The 22,407-nt window shown below is 35.4% G+C and overlaps 1 protein-coding gene and 1 long non-coding RNA gene across 8 annotated transcripts in view; both read right to left on the bottom strand.

The window, feature by feature from the left end:
• Window positions 1–22,407, bottom strand: part of LOC115444450 — a 365,866-nt gene that overhangs the window by 134,072 nt on the left and 209,387 nt on the right. The window lies entirely within an intron of this gene.
• The window catches only part of LOC119192705, a 61,591-nt gene that overhangs the window by 23,918 nt on the left and 15,266 nt on the right, over window positions 1–22,407 (bottom strand). Inside the window, exon 3 of one of the 3 annotated variants that reach the window (XR_005113728.1) lies at window positions 17,724–17,748. The exons of the other annotated variants lie outside the window; for them this stretch is intronic. This is a non-coding gene — a long non-coding RNA (uncharacterized LOC119192705). Of the gene's footprint in view, window positions 1–17,723; window positions 17,749–22,407 lie in introns of those variants that run through there. 3 annotated transcript variants of the gene reach the window in all.

Here is a 22,407-nt window from a genome sequence, read left to right as displayed (position 1 = left end):
TTGTTTGAAATCGCTGGTCAACTATTGCAAAGTTTTATGTGATACTTTTTGAACAGATATATATATATTATATATCACATGATTCCAAGTCTTTTTTAATTAAAAAATTCCAATCCACAAAAAATAAATAAAAATGGAACCATAGATTATTGTCTTTTCTAATTTGACAAACCTGAAAATTAAAAAAAAATGCAACGTCAATAAAAAATAACATAGGACCTTGTAATAGTGAAGTAAGTAATGAAAAGTGGTGTTAACGCAAGATATAGATTTGTTGAAGTTGTAGAGTGTTTTAGTTTTACGACCGACCGCTACCTGACATGATCACCTGGTAAAAGGTGTTCATTTTACATAAAATGGTTGAAAACGTTCGTCACTTGTAAGCAACTGCTTATCGATGTTGCATCGTTCAAAACCGCCATTTGTACTTTTTTAACCGACTTCAAGAAAAGGAGGAGGTTACCAATTCGACGTGAATTCTATTTTTCTCTTTTCTTGTTCTATTGTTTTTGTCTTTGGTGTACAATAAAGTGAAGAAAAAAAAAATGGTTGAAACGTTCGTTACTTGTAAGAAAATGCTTATCGATGTCGCATCATTCAATACCGTCTCTTATCATTGTTTGTTTCATCACAATCAGATCACGTTGTGCTGTCACAAGAGATTTTCGTTTATGTAATGGAATTTCGCAATTGTAAACCTTAAATCTCAGGAAAAACTTCATCAATCATGGATTAAGCGCTTATATTCTTAGCTTCACGACAATAGTTATCTCCATGTAAGTACAGGTGCAAACAAAACGGATGCGTTAAATATTATGTTCAAGTTTACCAGTACAACACCCTTTTAGACTTTGGGGTGTGCAGTAGAGCAGAACGGAACCTTTCTTCTTTCCTAGCGAAGTAGAAAGAAGTTAATAATATACTATTGTCTTGCTTTTGAAATGAAGCTCAAATTAAAAATGAGATAAAAAAGACGGCGATGAAAATTATTTGATACGCATACGCATTTAAGATGACGATAAAACATCAAACGATACTTTGTAATAAAATTGTTTTTTTAGTATCAGAGCCCGCACTCATCACCGGGAGAAACCTGCGAATGAGATACTGAAATCCCCCGCCACTGCAGGGCTTTGGAGGAAAGTCAGGAGGGGATATCTAGGAAATGTAAGTGTGGGGGAAGGAGAAGGAGCCCTCTTTGGATGAGCGGAGGGGAGAAGGTCAGGAAATGTTCGAGAGCACTCATAGACCACGATGTGAATTTGGCAATCATGAGGTATACACACTTAACTGTGAGTCGAATTAGATTTCACGGTTACATTATTACTATTGTTTATTAACAGACATGCCGTTTACCATCAGTCTACCATTTTCAACATTGAGTTATAAAAACATTGGCTTCACAAAACCCGCTAGTATCGCGTGGGGTCGGCACAACATGTGATTTTACGACCAGCCACATGACACATTCCTTTGAAACAAACCGTGTCTCGTTCCCAACATAGCTTTTACACAATATTATTACAAAACATACTATTAAAAGATTAACTAATACAACACAAGGAAGCAGGTGCGCTATCATTAATAGGCACAATTATCTCAAGCAAGTTGGACGGTATGGACTGACGATGCGGCCCGATTGATTGATCAATAAATCATGCGTAACGAACCGTCCGTTGTAAACAACGCAACTATCGGTGTTGAGAACTGAAGAATAATACAAGAGAGTGTGAACAAATTAGATAGGCTTTAACTTCTAAAATATGTGATGGTTTGACAATATGAATTGAGCACACTTCTTCAGTCATGACATCAATGATCTTTAGTCGACACTGTTATAGTTGCATTGATATTTAGGAATAAATGATAACAAGCTGCATTTACGCGTAAATCAAACGAATTCTGCTATTTCTGAAGTTTTAAAGTCGGAACGACGGAGCAAGCGACGGGACATCAAGTCATTCTAAACAGGACTAAACTTGGAGATATGTAGCAAAGACACATATGGACAATCGTTACCAATAAAAGGAAACAAAAAATTATGGGAATAAAATAACCGAGCAATTCAATTCAAGACACAGGCTCAGCCTAATTTGAGAACCTCTGGCAATAATTTTCGGTACCTTTCTTGTATTTAAATAAAGATTTTTTAATTTTTCTAGTTAGTCGCTAGGACATGACATACATTTTTAGCTCTTAGCGTAAACGATTAAAAGGCGTTTGGGTATGCCTCCTGAAGTGTTTTACAACCTAGAATTTATGCTCAATATTGTGACAAACACGCTATCATTACGCAGGTAAAAAATATGCTTATAAACGTGGTTGCACTAATTACTCTTTTGGGTGCACAATAGCGTGATCATAATATACGTAATTACTAATTATAAACAATATAACGCATTACGGAGGCCGCAATCAGAAGGCTTGATGACTGAATGTTTCGTAACAACACAACAACAATGATAATGTATAATAATATTTTCATAAGACTCACGGTCCTAATTTAGTAGCGTGATACGAAAAATGTCAAAACTGCCAATTGCATAATACGTGGTTAATGTTTATACATACTGAGTATATGATGTAATATTTGGATTTAAAACACAAACATAAGCTTTTTAAATGGGGGTTATTTAACTCACATAATAAGGTGATGATATATTGCCGATGGGAAAGCTAGAGATGCCAACTTCTCCATTCACAATTCACAATTTCGGTTCCTTGATAGGGCCTAACTCCGCCAACTCAATGTCGTTCTTTATAACATTCTACAAATCTTGAATGCTCGATCGAAACGTCGAAGATTATTTCTACAATATGCCATAAAAACCTTCGGATAAATTTCGTCCGTAATTTTCAATTGCCAATATCATTAATACACGTACATAAACTACATTACCTAGTGAATGTACAGCAGAATTTAATTACAATAATCAACGGCAATTCTGGCAAAAGGTTGCCTTATTGAAGGTCGCCGATTGTTTTAATTTGAAACTTTAAAGCGTTCTAGATTGTTCTCTATGAAAACTAGTGTGGACCCTCTTGGATTTTGAAATAACGAATTTACATTTAAGACAGATCTCTGGAACTATAAAACCGATTTCAAAATACTTTAAATTACGGAAAACTACACTGTTCGTAGGCGAAATTGGTTAATTTATTTTTATTTGAAAACTTATTTGATTTGAAGACACCGGGTCAAGCCTACCTCTTAGGCGAAGTCCGTAACAAAATGTAGTGGGTAAAGGAAGTCTCAATTGAATATGGTAGCTTTGTTAGTCATACAGGGAAGCTAAACTATTTCATATATTGGTGTAATCTTTACGTAAATACTCCGGGGAGTCTCAACCAGAGAATACAGGTCCTACTATATCAAGTTCTGACGCAGGATGTTAGTGCGGGTTTCGAGGAATAAGCGAGTTAGACTAAACATTAACCTGCATTTACACGTTTGTTATGAGAATTTACAGAATTCGATCGACATCTACCACAAAGGAATGATTAATGCGAAACAGGATCAAAGGGCATATATCCAAGTTCAGGATGTTTTTAAATATTCTTTTATATTATAATATTTCCCTAAATAAGCACCATGTTATAAAAAAATTGTTTTCAATTACATCGGTTATATCTATTTCAAAAGACGTTTTCAAGGGGGTGAAAAATTATCTATTGATTTTTTATGTTTACGGGAATGTTAGACGTTGAAATAAAACCATTTACGGGTTTTATGCGGTTATTTATATTATTATTTTCTAATCTATTTTCTCACGGATCGACAGCAAACCGGAAAATCTTTTGCATTCACTGCACTGGCTTAATTCTGTGGCGCATAAAAATAAACCAATCTCACTCTCATCGTTGAGTAAGGTCGTTAACAAAATATTTACGGTATTGCACTATTTAATATACAGAACTTGAACTGCAATCTGAGCGTCTTCGTCAACTGAGTTGGCACTCTATAATACATAAAACTCAGCCGTCAAAATTTCAAGTTTACCTTCACTTAATTCATAATTTCATATGAGTTTATGTTTATTGAGGGGAGCAGACCACGTGGCCGCAGACCAGCTCGTTGGACTGATCAAATAAGCAAGACGCTAACCATGACTATCCCGGAGGCACTGCATCTGGCGGAGGACCGTCATGCCTGGCGATCAGCTGTCCAAGACTCGACCAATTGACAGGGGCCACGATCCTCAGCATTGAGGGAACGATTAAAGAGAAAGATTATTTAATTAAACAATATTAAGATGGTGACTAATAACGACTCAGCTGATATCATACTTCAGAGCGAAACGGATTTACATCTATAAATACGCCATGACATTACATATTACAGTTGCTTACCCAACATTTTCTAACGATAAATATATGGACTATGTATGTTTTATCGGCAATCAGACCACCTGACGTAAATAAAACGTCAGCATCTGAAGTGCACCGGTCGCCTGAGCGAAGTCACGTAAACATTCTAAACCGGACAAGGTTACTTGCGTTTGCGCATTTTTTGTGCAAAAAAAACTGTCGAACAGTCGAAATTTTGTTCATTACAAAAATCCATTTGCACGCTTGAGAACGATTGAGGAAATCGTAAATGATTTTTTCTACACGATATATTACTTAAAGGAAAAGGATATGAAGGCGGTTCTGACAATAATGGTAAGTTTAGGTAAAAAAATGATTGAATTCATACAATTGTATTATGCAGTATACTGGAAGTATGTAGCTAATGACTTAAAAAAGGCCAGAAACTTGAGGAGTTTCTATGCTCTGTACACAGATACAGTGATCATTTTGGCATCGCTTTAATTAATGACACCATATACTTGTCTTCTCGAAAGTAACAATCTAGAACAAGTTTACTCGAATCTTATTTTACATCTACGGTGTAAAATAAAAAAGTGTAAGTTTCGAAAAAAATCAATACCAATGAATGGTATTTTTAATTTTATACAACCTAATGCCATCCATTACTTCTACTCTAAGAAAATTCGTTGCAACATCACATTTCCAGTCAGAATTACACTTACGTATACGCCACATTTGCACTAAACTAAATGGTAATAAAATCAGAAAATTAAAAGTTGGAATTTTTATGAAAGTATTCCTTATTCGTGAATGATTCTTGGCATAATGTTAGCAGAGTTAAAAACGAGCATGTGGCTGCACTTATTAAATTCAAAATCAAAATGATGCATGCTACTGATCCTGGCATTAAGGAATTTATAAAGGTTGAAGGCGCGATAGCTTAGGGATTGGCGTTAGCACTATTACGTCACATACCTAACATTCGAACCTACATTACCTAACCATAACAATTACAAACGATTGCACAACTTATAAAATCCAAACACAAACAGAAAGTGGCATTATGTACGAAAATAGTGAATGTTTACTACGTTTGTTCCTGGAAAGGAAATTATACCACCATTAGCGTTTCCTTTCCGAACATCACTCGATGTTACATGCGGATGTACGGAATTAGACCTTACACTCTTTCGTGGAGTGAATTTGATGGGGACAGTGCTTGGAGACGATGGTGAATTTCTCTTAAAGAGAGAGGCCATCAGTCATTATTGTTTTTGTATAGTATCGATTTGTAAATTAGTTATGGAATTTATAATAACGTCAATATTGACAGAAAAGATTTATCAAAAATAGTTCAGTACATTTAAAACTGGGTGAAACTGGTAATTTTAAAAAGAAAACATTATTTTTCTTTTAAAAAAGTGGCCAATCTATGTGCTTACATAAAAAATAACTACGTTAACAATAAACATAGACTATCGAGCTGGCGTGAATTCCTTCTAAGTGCTCGTTTCCGCACAAACAAATAATACACAGGTCGTAAAAACGAATGCATGAACGGGCACTTTGTTTTCCGAGACATTGTGAGCATATCCACAGATAAAGTCAAACACGAACCAAATGTTTCAAAACGGGAGCGATCTTCAACTTTGAACTTTAAACAGTCATGTTAAAAATGATCATTAAACGCACTCAGCGTTCATTAAGTCATCAGTAAGTTCATTGAAACGGGTCCTTTCTCGGTACTGTTTCAAGGCGCAAGGTTAAAAAGGTCGGGGTGAATGACACTGGGGTAATTTTTTGTCAGCTTTCTATGTGTTTATCGCGACTCGGCACGCGAGAGACCGTAGCCAAGTGATTATTTGCCTGTTGTGTTAATTATTTTCGCATTTAATACAGTTAATTATAGGGCGCGATTATAAATGGATTCTTCGATGAAAATGATTGAAATGTGCAGGAAAAACGATGCAACTAATTGATGGTAATAATTGTGTTTAATGACTCAATCTAACTTGAAGTATTGACAGAAAAAAAGAATGAATGAGATTAAATAGAATTGATTTAAATTACTACAAAAATTAATCATATGTTTTGAAGTTTCAACCCTATCGAAAGAAATGTGGACGAAGCGATGAAAGAGAGTTGACATCAAAGGGACGAGACGGAAGTTCAAGGTTCTCGAAACAAGCAACTTCATAGAAACATTCCAAACATTACGAAGAATATACACAGAGAATAGACTTAAAATATCATCACAAAATGTACGTCTTTGCAGAAAGAAGCAAAGCGATTAAGCGGCCAATGCTTGTCGCTTTTTTAGGGTGATGTATTATACATTCCCTATATCTATGAACCGTATGATCGCTTGATAACACTTCTGCTCGTGTTCACATTAAGCTAGACTGAAACATTCAGTCCATCCTCTTTGTATACTCATATGTTTGTATTATCTGATTTCCTTGTACTGAATGATTAACGACTTTCATCGACGCTAGTTATGATAATTCGCTACGACATTGATGGTGCTGTGCAAAATGTTTGATCAGTAGAATCACCTGTAGCATACGTTCGATACTTTTATAATCTGGAAATATAATATCAGTAAACATTATAATATACATACATACTATATGTAATGGTCACGCAATAGTTAATCGTGTCTAGAATATACATAGTCTTGGCTTCCAAAACGAGAGTACTCCAACTGACCCTGTTCTGCGCTAGCTTTCGTCAGTTATTGGCTTGAATTTGGTGCAGGTCAGTGGCCAAAACTCACTTTGGGTCGCTGAGCCAACGGAGTAAGTAAGTAAGAATATACAGAAGGAATTAACGGGTGTGCCCGTCACGATTGCCGATTACTTTACACAAATTAGATACTGATATTGTAGATTTACTACATCTCGTATAGCCAGTAATATCGCCCTTCGGCGAAGGTTAAGGTCTTCACCTTAACACCCCCCAATCCTAACCATCCTTAGTCATTCTTGATAGTACTCATATCTCATATTAAGAAGGTTCAACTCATGACGTAAAATTATATGACCCAATTGTTTATTTGTCGGCGTGCTATAAAAAGTGATATGATTGCATGTGGCCATTCCCTTTTTATGCTGGAATTACAATAAAAAAAACCGGAGAAGTGAGAGTTCGACTCGCGTACCAAGGATTCCGTACAGACTGGACCGTAGATAAGGTTTCTAAGTATATAAGCACGTATTTACGATTGTCAGATTTTTTTCCTTTATATGTGTTGTAAAATATTGCTTCTAGCCGATTTCATGATTCTAAATTGAATGGAAGTACCTTATAGGTTTTGAATCGTTTACGAAACAACATCGACTTTTCATAGCTAAAAGAGACCATCGACTACAGCAGTATTTGACATAAATTTCAACTTGATACGTCTAGCGCTCTAGAAAAAAAATGTGTAGAAAGATAGAATAACAATAAAGTGCTCCTATAAGGGTTTCTTTTGCGGTAGGGAACCCAAAAAAGCAAAATATTTAAAAGTTAATGCACCCTATTTGACCTGTTTTCGTGTCCACAGGGTGCGTACGTACGAAACAAACAGTAAAATAAAATCCATATGAAATGAGGTCAACCTGTAACATGGCTATCGTTGAAAACGTATAAAAAGCTTAATTTAGGTGAAATAGAAAAGTGTAATTAGATTGATATCGTTAATTCTACGAATTATAATTAAATGTACACTTTATTGCTCCTAAGGGCATAAAAGCATTGGATGGTATCATAAAACCATATTAAGGTGAATGGTGAATTAATTATAAAGTAAAATTAAAGGAAATAAACTAGTCCACCTCAGAAAGAGAAGTGACCAGTACGAATCTTTTTAACACCAACCTAACGGAAATTTATGTGCCTAGACTCTACACTGTGAAATTGCATGGATACCTTCCCAAATCAATTATTAGATTTTCAATAACAATTCTAAGTCTGCTGATTTTGCCTTGTTTACACCCGCTGCCTACGTAAAAAAAACCTTATAACAAGTTTGCTCGCAACTCCAAGTTAACGTCTCGGGATAAAAAGTAGCCAATAACACCCAGAGCTAAATCATTGGATCTTCGTATAAGAATTTTCCTATTTCAGTTGGCACTATCAGAGATCATCCTCCTACATACTAATTCTACCTCTTTACTAGTATAAACAAGTCATACATGAACTCCATGATTAATTTCCATTCTATTTTACATACTACCAGCGCCAGTGGCACCTGTACTTGGTCGCGTGACTGAGGGTGTGCCACGCCCGCGCCATCGACCCAGCCTGACAACCACACCGGCAACAATCCACTGCGATTGTGTGTAAATACCGGACACGTTTCGATATGACGAGATGTACGCATGATTTATGAGGCTGGTCGCATCCTGTATCTTGAGTTTGGTTAACAAGATCCAATTTGAATTGTTCATGATATCGATGTTTCTTTATATACAAATGTATGAAGGAACGGGTAAGCCGCTGGCTCGATGAGACGTCTACCCACTGACACAGCGCCACCCCAAGTTTGAATTGTATGTTAAGGTTACTTCATGACTTGTGATGTACAACTTCACAAGCGTGAAGATATTTTTGTATTGTAAAACTCGAGAGTCGACAGGCAATTAATTTCACTGATAGCAATGGTCCATGAATACTTACAATACCAGAAAAATCATATACAATGTCAATATACATCTGAGGTTGAAGATCATCAGCATATCAGAATTGAATGTAAACAAAAAAAGATTTATGTGCCAGTGCCTTAAGTGCATCCAAACCTTCTCCATCGAAATTATATCAAGAAATAGTTCCAAAACAACTACCATTTTTTCCAAACATCTTAGCCCATTAGCACAATCGAATCCATACAAAATTACTCACCAATTCTCAAACAAACGATCTCAATAACCCAGCGGGAAGTGGACAATAAAAATCAATAAAAGAAATGCACAAGGCGGGGAAATCACAATGCCAGTAGCACGTAAAGGCAATTTACAGAAACACACCTTGATTTTTTCAGGGGACACTCCCTATGTAGGCCGGGAGCAACGACCCGCCAACCAGTAAACACAACTATTAATTTCAGCCTATTTCAGTGCGATCGATTGTGAATGTCTTTGTTATGGACTAGTTTAATTGCGTTAACGCATGCGCAATTATTAACGCCATTGTGATTATACAGTTTTTATGTACAAATGTAACAGTATCAATATTTACGTTTCTATAATTCTAAAGTGTAAGAAATTATTTTAATCCTCAAGAAAGTGTTGGGTTTGTTTACCGTCTACTAGTTTCTAGGGTCTTCTTTGTTCGTTGCAACTTTGTGTAGGGTCAACTCTCTTAATACACCTACGCTTAAGAGTAATATCTCTGTTTAATTCCTTTTTATATGTCTACCACACCATCCTTATCATAATATGTAGTTAATCTCATTCGTATTACAAATAAAACCAAAATAAAGTTTACACTAAATTCTACAGAAACCTAGATATGAAAATAACAATTAGATCCAATCTTACAAGTCGCGGAAACCAACAAAATATCGTCATAATCCTGTTTACTTGTTAGTTGTTACATACGTAAGGTGTTAGCTTTGTGTTTGCCTTGTGAGGACGAATGGACTAAGAAATCAAATAACAAGTGCTAATTGGTTCTCGGAAATGTACATAACAATGTTTTCCACACAACTCTGGAAGATCCGTAAATAAGGAACGGATGAAAATAATAATAAATAGATTTGAAAGACATCAATAGGTAACAAAGTTTAGATAAGTATAGTTTTACAGAAGTTTGGCATTCGAGTAAATCAGTCACTCAATAGCAAATGATGGTCATCCTTATACCAGGTTATCAGGGGAATGCAGATAGGTTTGCGACCTTCAATGATTGATCGATTTCTCCATAATTGATCCTCTTTGCGAGTCGCAAAGTTAATATATTTTATCGATTTATTTTTTAATTTTTAATATTTTATGTCTCACAAACAAAAATAAACCATAAACAATGTACATTAAATTACAATTTTGTTTACAATAACCTCAGTTCAGTGAACGAGTTCGAAATTTTAACATGACCGTGCAGACGTGGTCATCCCCACCTCACCCACAAGGCCACACAGGAGTTCGCGTAAACCGAATGCAGTGCTCGCATCTCGCGAGATTAATCAACGGGTCAACGACCCGAACCAGCCAAACTGTAATTTGACGGAGCTTTTTCCGTTTTGCGCCATTCAAAGACGAGATGAATAACAAACGGACATGCTTCAAAATATTCAAACTTAAAAATCAAGAATTATTCTTCGCATCAATTATAGTATATTTCCACGCAGACTAAAAACAAGACTGAATTTTTTAAACGCCTAGAGATTCAAGGAAATAATGACCGCGAGCACAAAAACCGAGCCAGTCGCGATCTCTGAAGGACATACGTAGGTTAACAACATTACGTGACTAATCGCCGGCTTACCTTGAACGTTTACGTGAGAAAAAATCGAATTAAAAAATTACGTGAACGTCAAGAACTAGTTCCTTGGGAACAAAGTGTCGTGCGTTCAGGAAATGGGTCAAATATTCTCAAAATACAAAATCGGGAGCGCGATACGTTTCCTCATTCCACGCGTTCAATTCACGCACTTGTACTGGGAATTCTATAGTTAACTCGTAAATCGGTAGTGTTTTCCAACACAAGTGGAATCCCCGTCCAATACTCGGTTTTAGCAATCATTTGATTCAGATAAAATTCTCTGGAATTGGATCATATAACTCACTAATTATATTTAAATATCTTTAGCTAAACGAGCAATTGGGTAATAATTGCATCAGTCAACACAAATGGCCACCAACTATGAATACCTTAATAATTTTCCTTCAAATGAATTCAAAATTCCCAATCATCAAATACAGAAAACAGTTACCGCCGTTCGCACACGAATAACAATAGACAATTTATCACTCGTCGTACACAGTTCAACAAAATTGTAAAGAAATGATTTCACTGGCAAAACTGTGCCGCTCATGCACCGTTATGCAATACCAACTTAATGGAAAGTAGCGGAGTTCATCATCTGCTTCGAGCACTTTGTCACCCGCACGACGGGATATTTCTGCGACTAAATTATAACCTGACTGAATATAGATGTCAAAATTATCCCACTCTATTCAAAGCTACAATTGCTTTTTTAATTTGTGTTGTATTTTATCGTATTAGAACTTTTCTGATGGTTTAGAAATCAGCCTTAAACAGTGAAAAGAATCGCTCGCCCGGTGTCGAGCTATCTAAGACTGAGAGTATTAATTGTTTTGCGTGGCCTTAATATGAAGTCTATATTTGAGGCAACTTCATTCTGACCTTTTCGGTTTACATTCCTTCCGAAATACGCAATTTTACGGTGAGATCATTATAAATGAACAAAAATACTTAAATACTCTAATCTTAAAATGCAATTTAAATTCCGCTTTATAATCATAACGTTAATTAATATAACCTTTATTGCATTACAGGTCGATTTGCACAAGCAATGTCAAATTCCATTACTTTTGTAGAACTGAATCACGAGGCCTCGTACCTATAATGAATGCAATAACACATGTATAGTAGTCACAATTCTAATTACAAAATACTGGATGACACCGGATGCACACTGATGCGTGAAGACAAAATTAGTGAAAAAACAATTTAACGAAAAATTATGTCGCCTTCGAAAACAACTAAATACCAAAATATAATTTAACATTACCTATATTATACTGGTTTCCAATTTTGGTCTTCGTGCTTACTTAAAAAAAAAACATTAAAATGATAAACTCTTTTTTAAAACTATTTAAAAAGGAATATTAATTACCGATTCGTGGACACCAAGACCTAAATAAAATGACAAAGTTTATTTAAAAATAGATCGTATACTATAACTAATAGACTCATAAATAAAAAGTAAAGTATGAATAACAATACAATTATTTCTAGTTTATACCGACAGTGATTGACAAGGACACTCGTCTTGTCTACTTGTTATCTCATTATTGTAATTATATCGTAATCATAACTACGATATAAATAAAACACACTGTGCCATTAGGCAATTATGCAAGAACATTCGTGATCATATTGAACTATTACTTTAAAGGTATGTATAGTAGCTCAAAAGCAGCCATAGTCTAGTTGGTTGTGGAACGGACTGCCGAGACGAATGTCCGCAGGTTCAAATCCCAAGGACTTCTGATTTTTCTAAAAAATTATGTGTGTATTCTTTGTGAATTATCGTTCGCCTTATCGGTGAAGGAAAACATCGTAAGGAAACCTGTATACCTGAGAAGTTCTCTATAGGAATTTCGAGGGTGTGTGTAGTCTACCAACCCGCACTAGGCCAGCGTGGTGGACTAAGGCCTAATCCCTCTCAGTAGTAGAGGAGGCCCGTGCTCAGCAGTGGGCAAGTATATAATACAGGGCTGATATTATTATTATAGTAGCTCACGTAAGTGTATCGTGTTCCGGGATCAGCCTGTGTATATCCAGTACTGACAGGCCGGCATAATTGAGTCGACTATCGAGGGGTAATCATCTCTCGTCAGTCAACACTGTATTGAACCCCACTGTACTTATCAGGTACAGTGGAGTCACTTAGTCGTACACGTATAAAAAAAAGGTTCAGCAACGCAACCTTGGTCTCTCTGTATTTAGTATAATTGATTATCATCCTTGTCTATTCTTCATTATCGTTGTATTTAACAATGATGGACTCCCGTAGGAATCCTGTTTAACCCCGAGAGCTCTCAAGAAGAAAGTCAGCGCCGTGTGCATAGATGCAGCTCAATTTCGCTCTGAAGCGTGATATCAGCTGAGACGCCGTCACGTTAACGTCAACAACTTAAGAGTGTCACTATTTAATAAACAGATGGATAATTCTTTATTGAACACCACATAAGTAAAAGAAAAAAGCCACATATAGGAATTAAGTGTAGCTAGTGTAACAATAGGTCTTATCTCTAAGAGCGATTTCTTCCAGACAATCGTAACCGTACAACATCTCAAATAATATCTTAAGTAACAGTATATGACGGATTTTGATAGTAAGGTTTTCTTTTACTAAACAGCGCCGACTCAGCTGCAAACGAGCGCTTAAGGCGATACCTCAAGGTCCATTTTCATACATTTTGTTTCACCTTTAATCTGGGTAACTAAACAAGTATTGGCAAGTAAAGAATTTAAATTCACGTCTAGTTAGTGATTAGTTCTCGCAGTTGAAAGAAAAACGTAAAAATAATTAATAATCATGGATATTTCTGCCTTTAAAATTTAATATGACGAAATTTTAAAGGCCGAAATATCCATGATTATTAATTATTTTTACGTTTTTCTTTCAACTGCGAGAACTAATCACTAACTAGACGTGAATTTAAATTCTTTACTTGCCAATACTTGTTTAGTTACCCAGATTAAAGGTGAAACAAAATGTATGAAAATGGACCTTGAGGTATCGCCTTAAGTAACAGTTCAAGTTTTGTTTATTAAATACTTCAATACCTAAAACGTCTACTTAAAATCGTACTCAAAGACGAGTTTGGTTAATTAATATAGCCCAAAGTTATGTTAATCAAATATCAAGTAATCGTACTCAAAGACGAGTTATCAAGTATCAAGTCGCAATGAGCTATCTTCGTAGACGAAATACTTAATAACTCTTGTTCCCTAATCTCTAATAAACTCAGCGGTTAAATAGGACTATAATTAAAACTTTAAATATATTTAAACACAGTAGTATCAAGTTTATTTGTATTACAACAGTTTCAAATTAAATTCAAAACAAACTCAACGAAATAACAATTTAAAGCTTTGTAGTAACAAATTAATTCACAAATATACAATGTCAGCGGGTTCTTTATATAGTACCGACACGGTTAATGAGATCCCGAAGGAAACACGGCACGGCCGGGAATCGAACACGTGTCCCGCCCGCTTCCGCCGCGGTGTTTACGTCGCGGGGTTAACGTTTCGTTAGTTGGGGACAGGATTAGGGTTGTCATCTATCCTTGAATACAAAGATATCAGTGAATTAGAACGTTAGTTTACAAAATATTCCGGTATTCCCAAAGGGTGTTACCGTTTTTTATTATATATACTATTTTTATACTTAAATAAGCTTTAGCTGCAGCCTTAGATAAAAAATTGCCTGTAGCACTCAAGAGTAATATAGCTTCATATTAATGAAAAAAAAAAATGTAAATCTGTTTAGTAGTTGCTGACATTAGCGTGTTCAAACACACTCTTCAGCTTTATACATTAGTTTAGAAGTAGAGGCTTGTTATTAACAATATACACCTACGTAATCAAATTTAATGTCATTCGAATGTAATCCTTCCTAAAAATAAATAAAGTTTAAAATGTTCCAGTTGACTGCAGGATGACAACCCTAGACAAGGTGCATCGTCGGGGTTATTAGAAACAATTAATGTTACACTGGTTGCTACTGGATTGTTAATGTTTTCATTGTTTACTGATGGTTTTATGATGGGAATGTTTAATTTAGATCAATAAGAATTGAATGTTTTATTGAACGAATTGATTTATGTCATTATTTTGGAACATGCAGTTCTATTAAAAATATCGGGTTTAAATATTCGGAGAGGTAATGTTCCTATCTTGCTTATAGATGAATATATTGTTTAAAACAAAATAAAAATACAATAGCAGACAGCCTAAAGGTAATACTGTAAAACTATGCTATTAACCTCCTAAGAAAAGGTAAGTGAAACCTAAGTATTAACGGATAAATTCTTTATATTTTGTATTGAATAACACAGAAGTCACCCACAAGCCCAACTCTAACAAATATTTAGTACCAAAGTCGATCATAAAGGAAACCCCACAATGGCGTCCTTCGGCGCGCACTGCACACGACTACGTTAGTGACTACAAACAAATCAATGCACGATAAACACACAAACAACGCGACATCCGCCAGCGACACAATTCTAAACATCTCCCGGTTATGGTTGGTTTTAAAGTTTGAACGATACAAAGGGAGTATAATCTTTGGAGTTATTAGTTACTGCTTGTAAAGGATTATGAAGAAATGTATGGTGGGCTTGCTGGAAGTGAATGAATACTACTTTTGATATTAGCTTAAAGCCTAGTTTTCTAGGAATTGTCTAGATATTTGTTAGAAGTAAAGGGATAAATTTCTGAAAATGTTTGATTAGAATCGAATATATAAATGACGTCTTGGATTAATATATCAGGTCACTTTTATCTAAAAAAACTTATTGCAAGCGGCTGAAGCCGTAGGTACCACTTAATAAGAAATAAAATATAAAATAAATTTTCTAAAAATATGGTTGTCAGCTACAGAAGTTATGAAACGGATATCAAACATCTGAATACGGACACTCCATGTTCACTCAATTCTATCGGTATTACTCAAGCTAATAAAACAAATTCATGACTTATTCAATGCATGGGTAGATGCGGATTCAACTGCCAACAAATACAGGAGTTCCAACTTTCACAACTGTCCACAATGCACACTCATCCATCATTTATTATCAATAAACTTAATTAGTAGAATAATTCATTCACAATCACTTCCATTAGCATTAGCTTCAGTAATGTTAAAACTTACGCGGCCATTCAATTGCTAATTAGAAATAGAAATTTCCGTTATAAGATCGACTTAGGTCATAGGATAACTTCGATTCATTCGCATTAGAAATTAGTGAATAAAGTAGTAAAAGCGGCGATAGCCTAGTTGGGCGTGGAACGGACTGCCGAGACGAATGTCCGCAGGTTCAAATCCCAAGGGCACACACCTCTGACTTTTCTAAAAAATCATGTGTGTATTCTTTGTGAATTTATCGTTCGCTTTAACGGTGAAGGAAAACATCGTGAGGAAACCTGCACATCTGACTTCTCTATAGGAATTTCGAAGGTGTGTGAAGTCTACCAATCCGCACTAGGCCAGCGTGGTGGACTAAGGCCTAATCTCTCTCAGTAGTAGAGGAGGCCCGTGCGCAGCAGTGGGCAAGTATATAATACAGGGCTGATATTATTATGTATAATAAAGTACTGCGATAGACCCTATGGTAATGTCGCTAATGGTAAGATTCAGAAACAAACTCAGTATCAAAGAACCATAATAAAATACATAGGTATTATTACACAGCATGTACTATTTTTATGAACATATTGAAGTTAGTAACGAACGTCGTAAAGTCATTGTTTCTAAACGTCAAAGAAGAAACTGCAACTTATAGACTTTAAAGCAAGTCCGATGAAGTATCAGGTAACTTTGATTGGATCCAAAATCCACAGAACTACACAAAAAACCCATTATTACTAGACATAATCAGTCTCACTTATAAACTCGTCTTATGTTTTAATCGCTTTGCCACTGATCACCAAAAAATTTACTTATAAACTTGTTCTAGCGTTAAGAGGTTGTTAAGCATTGCCTAAATAGCTGTCAAAATTAAACCTCTCCGGTGATTAAAAGTTTAAGAGCAGTAGTCAAGGCGTAACTAAGCTAGCTTTGCATAATTATTACAAATAGTATATAATACGTCTCATCACCAATGCTTTATGGCTTATACATTAAAGGACACAACACTAAATAGGACATAGCATCTCATGCGGGCGTCAGACTTCCCAAATTGATCTGACTGTGGAGTAAGAGATGACGTACATCGTATTTTGATGGAGTGTGTGCGGAGTAGACCTCATACTTTGAGCTTCAATGTGGGCATTATAAATAGTTTTTTGTCGGTTCCCGTATCGGAAGCGCCTAGGGCTTTATTAAAAAAATATTTCAAATATCAAAAGTACAAACTTTTGATGATATCAAAATCGCCTACTAAGGCACGGGTAAAAATGGACATACGGAGCGATATAGTCGTGAATAACTACCAAGCTCCTTAAAGATTAATAAAAAAGGACACGTGTAAATAAACGATTACTCTGACAGATACAGTTTGGTGTACAGTGCGTTCTCACGCGGACGGCTCGGCGTGGGAAATACTCCTCTTTGCTGATTCAGTTAGTACATTTACGCGGTAAGCGGCTTATTGATACAAATATGGTTCGAGGTATTTGTTTTATAGTGTCGTTTGCAATTGATTCTATTGCGATTGTTTACTTTGCCGTTAAAAAGTTTGATTTCTAAAGAATGAATTGTTAGAAACTTTGTTAAAGAAGTCCCATATAACTAAGCGTTCCTTCGTATTCTTCTCTCTTTCTAATTTCTTCTATTACTCTATTGTACGAAAATCCTATCAGTGATATATAGCTGAAATCCTGGTATTTTTATCTCTAAGTGACACAATCACAAGGTATATAGTTACATATTTATCACGAGGTTGAAGACACCTCGTTTCATTTATTCACTGAATACAACGCTCCAGGGGTCGTTGTCCCATCTCAACTGCTTACATAACCCAAAAATCTTACCTGAAACAAAACAAAACGTATTTGTAGAGACATTATTAATTGCAACAAGTGTTTTAGTCATACATTACAATATGAATGATAAGATAGTGATAACAGCTGATAACGCGATAAAATGCATGCAATCAATTCAACGTGCGATAAGTAGAAATATATGTTTTTTATTTAGGACACGAGTATTTGTTGTTGGACTAAAATTGTCAGATATAACATGTGACTTAATATTTGAAATCAGACAAATAACATTTGCAATTTATTCTATAGAGAATCTATATTGCACATCCACTAAAAATTATATAACTACAATACTGCCGTACTAAGCTCAAAAGCGGTATCTCAAAAAAAAACAAAATCTTGATTTTTATGTCGTCAGATAGCTTCAAGAAATCCATCAAATGAATTTACCAAAATAACGATATCTTGTTTAGCCCTTGTTAAAAAAAGCTTAAAGTGTTTCTCTATCTCAGTTTTACATACAAAACTATAAAACTATTTTTACAAAACTTCGATTATCTCAAAATAAGGTTTCACTGACATACCGCTTCTGCGCCTAGCGCGGGAGAATATGCGTTATTATGCACGTTACATTGTTGCCAGGTAGATGCTACTAATTTATCTGTCAGCTTATTTAACTTTAAAAACAAGAGGTCCAATTACTACTCACAATACAAACAATCAAAAGCGGTATCGTGTTGCGTGACACAAGGCTCATTATAACAGCGGACGTCATAACAGGCATAATTCAATAACCTTCGTTTTGTCAGTTCATCCGAGCGTGTTTAAGGTCGCCTTACAAAAGATGTATTTACTGACGGTTATATTAAACTGAACAAATTCACGTGTTACATATTTGTTGTTCAATTTACGAGCGATAGCGGAACTTTGACAGGGATAAAACATTTGATTTATTTTTTGGGGCTTATAGCTAAAATTGGCTCTCATTAAACATGATTAACACTTACAGGAATCCCAATGGCGTGCGCGAAAGCGGGATGATATAATATTAGATTCGGTTCAAAAACACAAAAGCAGTACGACTAGCCTATTAATTTTATTATTACAAATGTACTAAGCATCAGCATCCAAAGTCGTTTGATGGAATTTATTAACAAATCCACTTCATTCACGACATGTAAGGAGTGGCTTATTCCCGCATTTGCACAGTCTGATAAATGGCCCAAACAAATAACTATATTTTACGCATAACACCATTCATTTCATAGATATCATCACTCGTTTACATTATGAATATCCAATGACATTAATGAACAAATTGAATGAGTCAAATTGATGACAGGCTTATAGGTTAACCAAGGTGAGACCGCTCCATTAGCGTGTGCAATCTTAGACGCGTCATTAATCCTTTAATGCGTGACTAAGGAATATCAAAGGTGATACGCAGCTAGATTAAGCTCTTAACATGAAGTTGACCTCTCGTTAGTTATTATCGTTGTTGAAATATGCCATTCGATACCTGACCAAGATGTTAATCTCCTGTCATATCTTACAAACAATCGGTGTTAATGATTATTTAGTATTGGAATTGAATAACCTAGCATTTATATGGCACGAAAACCTTTGATAGAACTAAAACTGTCATATTTTAGCTAAAATAAACCTGCTATAAGTTTTGTGAGCATACCTTTCTTTATAATTAAAAAAAATCCACGACAACGCTCGCCGCCGATAACTTGTACCTCCAAAAGCGTTACACTTACAAAATGACACTTCTCATTCAGCCAGCGATGCGTAGCTAACGCAGGACCATAAGACATTGTGTAAAACCCTTTATTTAGCACATTCACTGTGAGAGAGTTGCGGAACACTTGTTATTACTCAGCTTAGAAAGATTAATTGAATATTAATGATACCATAGACTACTCGCTTCTTAAGGGATAGTTATTAAAGGTTGCAAATACTTAACTTGTTTGAAAGTATTGGTTTTTTGTTCATAATACGGTGTGAAACTATCGTCAGAGATGAGTGAGAGATGTACTGAGAGTAAAGTAGTTAGTTACTTGTAACTTTATTTACTTATAGCAGGGCAAGATTTTTTTTGGTAGGTGTCCCTGCTGTCAATACCGGGGGAAACCTGCGAACAGGATACTAGAATCTTCCAGCTTAGCGATAGCAAGGGCCCGGTGAAGAGTGGGTAAGGATATAGGGGAAGAAATAGTAGAGGAAGTTGAAATTAAACTAATTTTCGGATTCTATCGCGGTATTGGTGTTTTATTTTCTCCCGACGTTTCGAAGACTTTGCAGCCTTCATGGTCACGGGGGGGACCCCCGCGATAGAATCCGAAAATTAGTTTAATTTCAATGTCTAACATTCGCGTAAACATAAGAAATCATTTAGTAGAGGAAGGTTGTGATCTTCGCAGAATGGGCGAAGGGAAAATGTTTACAAACAACAGGTTTATACACTGAACTGTGTGCCTATAGCCTCGACAAATATCCGCCCTGTGCTTGCCAGGGTAACATTAGGGCCAGAGCATGGGCGTGCATGTCCGGGCAACATCATGGTCCGATATATGTAACACGCTGGAACCGTGTTTAAGGTGAAATAATCATACAAGATTTTGTGGTCTACGTATAAATGAAAATCCCCTTTTTCTTACAAATTATAGGATAGCTTATAGGATAGCATGCCAAAAAGGCGATTATCAAATAAACAACTACTCATCGACACAAAAACGTGGAACGCGTGTCATTATAACGTATAATTTTATTTCGTGGCCACTGTCCAATTTCTTTCAATAGACAGTTTTATAAGCCACTAGTAAAAATATTAATTTTATTAGCTTTACCATTGAATGTTCGAATATCAATTTTAGAAAATAATTAGTTATTCAATAGACGAATTACGCTTTGAATGGCCGAGTCGATATCATGTTCTTTTGTATGAGTCAATGTGTTCATAATTGTGAATTGTAAAGTTGCCAATTTGAATAACTTAAACATCAATGGGTTTTTATTATATAACAATGTAAATTGGTAATTGAAACAACATTAACGATCGTCTTTATGTAGATTATATAATTCTGATACAATTCACAGAAATGGCAAGTCATGTATTATTCACTCAAGATTTGCCTTACGGAAGAACGAATTAGAATAACTTTTAAAAATGGAAAGTTAAATACGTTGATATCATTAAATAGGTAACTGAGAAACAAGAGAGAATTTAAGTATTAGGTAAAAACGTGGTCCCAGATACAAGACAGAAGAAGACTAATCATATTTTCGTTCTATTACTTATTGAGATATATAAAATAGAAATACCAAAAGCATTGAAAATCAAAATCACAAATTAATTTAAAAGTAACATTCAATCGCTTTCTAATGTTGTTATTAATTGAGCTGTTAGGCATTGTGCATAGCACTAGAAACACAAAGTGGACAGAAGCTAGTAGATAGACAACAAAAAACATTCTTAGTTTGAAGCGTACTCGAGTGAAGTAGACATAATAATTGCGTTTGCAGTGCAGTGATAAAATGTTTAAGTATTCAGTTTTGAATAGTAATTGCTAAACACTTATATTATGGCTTTTGACTCTCTATGTGTTTGTAGTTAACTCAAGTTTGAAGCGCAAACTTTAATAAAGGAATATGCTATACGAATTTCTCAGCTCATAATAACATAAGATCCCAAGTTTCTTTGTCAATGTTTACAATTCCAATAAAGTCTTGGTTTAAAACCATTCTACTTGCAGTGTCCTTCATACAAAGCCTGTCTTTATCACCTTGGTCCTAATCCAAAGAGAATCGGGGTTCCACATATTTCTTATTCAATCCCATATCATCATTCATATCATTCCCAACAATCCTCCCATCTTTCAATCTTCCTTTCCCTCTACAATACAATCTAACGCTCATCCATCTCGAATGCATCCCACACTCACCACAACATAAATATCCATTGAAATCGAGCAATCTCCTAGTCTAAGCATTAATTAAGCATTAAACATTGTATGAATGGCGACCGCGAGAGCCCGCTGCATTCAAAATGTTATCGGATTAATTTAATTAGACGCATGTGAAACTGTCATAAGAATCTCAGCAGTGGTGTAAGGAAGGTATTATGATTGTGACACCAGGTAAAGGCAAATTTGTTTATAAATCCCAAAGTTATGTCCTGCGAGAGAATATCATTGATTGGGGGGTCATTATTAGCAACCTTATAGTCTGCAATAACAGATTACAGTCACAAAAGTGACTCTTCCCACGTAGATGTAGAAAATATACAGTATAATTACATCGAAATGGTTTAGTTGCAATTTTTCTGTAACAGCTGCTTCAGTGCACCGTATTGCGATATGAAATTTCGTTACTATAATTACATTAGAGATGAAACCGTCACGTCTCCTTGAATCGAATGAGTAGAAGAAACAGATATTGCAAATTCGCAAAACGAACCATTACAAAAGCGAAACAAGCTGCCCAGCGCCAGTGATCTGTGTGTGTCATTAACCTAAATAGTTGAGCAAAAAGTTAATATGATACTGAGTAATCAAATACTGTGTTATTTACAAATGCACGCGTTTTCACAATGACATCTATTTGATACATTAGGCTAATAATGTGGAACAGAGAAGATACAACTTAAATTAATGTTTGTTTGTGATGCCAGATTTTCCTGTTTGCGTAACCAGTTTAGCATCA

The sequence above is a fragment of the Manduca sexta genome, chromosome 6 (genome assembly GCF_014839805.1).
Source record: "Manduca sexta isolate Smith_Timp_Sample1 chromosome 6, JHU_Msex_v1.0, whole genome shotgun sequence".
NCBI lineage: Eukaryota > Metazoa > Arthropoda > Insecta > Lepidoptera > Sphingidae > Manduca > Manduca sexta.
Note: the sequence above shows the minus strand (reverse complement) of the source record. Positions and strands in the feature narration are given on the sequence as shown.